The sequence below is a fragment of the Odocoileus virginianus genome, chromosome 23 (genome assembly GCF_023699985.2).
Source record: "Odocoileus virginianus isolate 20LAN1187 ecotype Illinois chromosome 23, Ovbor_1.2, whole genome shotgun sequence".
Taxonomy (NCBI): Eukaryota; Metazoa; Chordata; class Mammalia; order Artiodactyla; family Cervidae; genus Odocoileus; species Odocoileus virginianus.
This window is the reverse complement of record NC_069696.1, coordinates 7,520,740-7,524,493: the sequence shown is the minus strand read 5'-3', so window position 1 is coordinate 7,524,493 and position 3,754 is coordinate 7,520,740. Positions and strand designations below refer to the sequence as shown.

General features: G+C 51.9%; 1 long non-coding RNA gene across 1 annotated transcript; it reads right to left on the bottom strand.

The window, feature by feature from the left end:
• Nucleotides 1-1,370: 1,370 nt before the first annotated feature.
• On the bottom strand, nt 1,371-3,459 carry LOC110130111 (uncharacterized). Its single transcript, XR_011483080.1, has 3 exons — nt 3,270-3,459; nt 2,077-2,185; nt 1,371-1,951 (listed from the first exon to the last, which is right to left on the bottom strand). It is a non-coding gene; the product is annotated as an uncharacterized lncRNA (long non-coding RNA).
• Between the last annotated feature and the right edge of the window lie 295 nt (nt 3,460-3,754).

Sequence of the window (3,754 nt, the reverse complement as noted above, 5' to 3'; positions counted from 1 at the left end):
GACTGGACGGGGGTAGACCCACCCCAGCTTCAAATAGGCCCTGATTGGTTTAAGCCAGTTACTACATCTCATCCTGTGGTTGTTGTGATTGGTTCAGGGATAGACACCTGACTTAGGTCGGGCCAATCACAGCAACCACCTCTCCTTGAGGTCTCCAGGAGGCAGACTTTCTCTCAATTGGACCTGAAGAGAAGCAAGTAGACCCAGACCTGACTGGGGGACATACTGAGATCCCCAGGGGAGAGCCAGCGTGGGAAAGGAGCAAATGTGACCATGTAGAGCTGAGAGATAGAGGCAGAGGAACCAGGTCCTGTCACCCTGTTTGCCTGACTGAATCAAGCTTTGCTTGAAACCTCAAAAACCCCTGTGCTTTTGAGTTACTATATAGCTAATAGATTTTAGTCTTTAGAAGCCCCCATTGTTGTCCAGTTGCCAAGTCGTGTCTGACTCTTGGCGAACCCATGGACTGCAGCATGCCAAGCTTCCCTGTCCCTCACCATTTCCTGGAGTTTACCCATTGAATCGGTGATGCCATCCAACCATTTCATCTTCTGTTGCCTTCTTCTCCTTCTGCCTTCAATCTTTCTCAACCTCAGGATCTTTTCCAATGGGTTGGCTGTTTGCATCAGATGGCCAATGGATAGGAATTTCAGCTTACATTGCCCCTATATGTTGGGTTTTCTCTTCCTTGGAACCCAGAAATCCTGAATAAGGCCTGTAGAATGATGAGGGCCAGGCCTCGAGTCCTTTTCCTGCATGTCCCACTCACAGGATGGAGCCCAGGATCCAGCCCAGCACCAAAAATGTCCCTGCCCCGTCCTTAGTCTCAGAGCCAGAAGAACATTTAGAGGCCTTAAGTCCAGGGCCCCCCATTCTTCATATGGGAGCACTGAGGCTCATCACTCCCCACCCCTTTTCCACTCTACTGATGTCTTATTGGAGGCCTCAGACAGATGGGAGGAACTGGGGATGCAGCCATGCTGAGTCCCCAGGCCTCTCCACCCCCAACTCCAGGTCCTCTGAGGATGTGAGCTGTATTCTATATTGCTAACACCACAGTGGGCCTGGCATGCGCACAGAATGTAAACAGCTCTCACTGGGGCACGCTCAGTAGCCTACAGGGTTAAGGCCAAGACTTTATCCTGACATCTGAGACCCAATCCCTTCTGTCTTTTCTTCTTCATCCTCTCTACTCCTCCCTTGAGCTGAGGAGGGGAACCGTGGCCACTGGGCAGGCCTTGTCCCTGCAAAAATCTGTTGGATATTGCTGAGCCGAAGGGTTGTATCCTTTAAAGTCATGCCCATGAATCTCTAGGTTTTTGGTATTTGTTCCAATTAGCTATTTCTGCATCATTAAATAAGATGCAATGTTTTAAGACAACAACATTTTATTATCTCACCAGGATTTTGGGGGTCATGGATTTGGGAGGGTCTCAGCTGTGTTGTTCAGGGTCTCACTGAGTGGCTGAGGCTGGAACATCTGAGCCCTGACTGGCATCCTTCTCCCTCCATGGACTTAGAGACTCTCCAGGTTCTCTCTTCATGGGCTAGCTTGGGCTTCCTCACAGTATGGCCCCAGCTCAGGGCTCCTGCATGGATATCCTACAAGACAGAAGCTCTTCTCATGTAGCTTCAGAAGGGTTGTACTGCTGTTTCCACCCATTCCATCAGTAATGAGTGAGTCACAAACCCGCCCAGGTTCAAATGGAGGAGAATTAGACTCCATTTCTTAGTGGAGGCATAGAAGGTTCTAGAAGAACTTGTGGGGTGGGAGATGTTCCCATCTTGGGAAAACGTGATCGGCCAGTGTGGATGCGTGATGCTGACACATTTTTCTGGTCTGCTTGCTTCCCCCTCCATGGGAGAGGGTTCTTTCTCTCATTTGCCTCCTTCTGCAAATATCCAGGGCCCTCTTCCCATATTTATGACCCATGATCTTGCTGCTTTTTCACTGAAATAACAGAAGGAATCATGGGAGAATGCCCACATGCTCCTACAACCTGGCCCCGCACCCGCTCACACTGACGTCCCCCTGGTCTTGTGGATGGAGTATCTGAGAGTCTCCCTAAGGTCCACCTGCGCCCTGGATTTTATCTCCTTCTTGCAATTTGCTTTCCCTCTCGCACCACCAGTGTCCTCTCTTCCACGAAAACTCTTCAGGAGAGAATGCTAATTCTTCTCCCATCTTAAAAACAAAAAAGAAAATTAATCAAACCCCAAAACAACCCTGTCTTCACCCCACCACTCAAGTTCTCTGCTCCCAGGTCTACCCTAACATTTGCAGTGCCTTGGAGAAGAGTACAAGAGAGAGGCCCATATACCCTAAGTCTAAATATCAAAATGATACAAACACGTGGACTAACTTAACTCAAATCTGTCTTTCTACTTGAGAAGCTGATCTTCTTAATGAAGGATTTGGATTCAGAACTCTCCCACTCCTTGAACATGGTCACAGAGGACAACCAGCCTTGGACTTGGCACTTGCCCTGGTTCCCAGCCCAGCCCCCTTCTTTCTCACCCCTGGCTCCACCCACACCTTGAATGGCCCTGAGCACCTGTGTGTGGACACCTAGCCCAGACCAAGCTCTGTCCAATGCCTCCTGCTCCCACCCCCACCCCTGCAGCAAACAGTTGTCCCATGAACATCCCTTGGGAAGAGGCCCACGTGGGGCTCTCTGAGCCTCTTGTCTGGGTATCAGGTGGCACCGCTGCTACCCTATTCAGCAACAGTCCTGGGAAGAGGCTTCACTTGCCCTTTTGACTTCCTTTCCTCTATTCTTTCCCAAGCCCTCTCTTTCCTAAAAGTCTTGCCCCCACCGCTCTGCAGGAACTGTACCTCTCGTGTCCCCATCCACTTGCATGCTGCTGAAGGCTGAGCACCTTGGCTGAGGACCATGCTCTCCCCCCCCCACCCCGGACCTGCTCTCCTGGGCCCCCACCTCCCTGGTTATTCCTCTCAGGCTCCTCTGCTGGGCCTTCCTTCCTTCTCTGACTTCTAAATGTTGGGGGAAGCCCAGGGCTCAGTCCTTGGACCTCTTGCCTGCACCCATTTTCCAGGCCATCCCATCTTCTCTCATAGGTTAATTACCACCCACAAGCCCACAACACCTAAATGTCATGCCAGCTCCACCACTCCCCGTGGATGACTTGCATTTATCACTGGGCATCTCAGCCTCAACCTGTCCAACCTCAGTGCCTGCCTCCCTGCTGCCACCCATCCAGACGCTGCCCCGCCCAGCCAGCCAGCCTCCCAAAGCTGGGATACAAACCTTGGAATTAGCCTTCCCTCTCCTTTACCGGTCCCCAGCCGATGGGGCAAAGACTGTCAGCTCCGCCTTCAAACATGTCAGACTCCTCATCCTGCTCACCTCTAGGCTGCCAGCCCAGTCCAGCCCCTGCCTCTCCCCAGTCCCTTACTGACCCACCCAGCCCCAGGCTGCTGCAGGTCCTCACTGTGGGCCCCAAGTGGACCTCGCCTCCCCTGCCCTCCCCTCGGGCTCTGCATTTGCCATCCCTCTGCCTCCTCCCCAAGTCCTCCTCCTCCAGATCCCACACCTCACTTCCTTTAGTCTGAGATCAAAATACCATGCGCGGATGAAATCTTCCCTGATCACCTCATAGCAAATGAACTGCTGCCTCCCCATTCAGCCTCGTCTTTTCTCTGCACTTCTTACCATCTGGCCTCACATACATTTTACTCATTAATGGTTCTATTGCCTGTTTTCCTCCACTTGAATAGAAGCTGCCCTTGGGG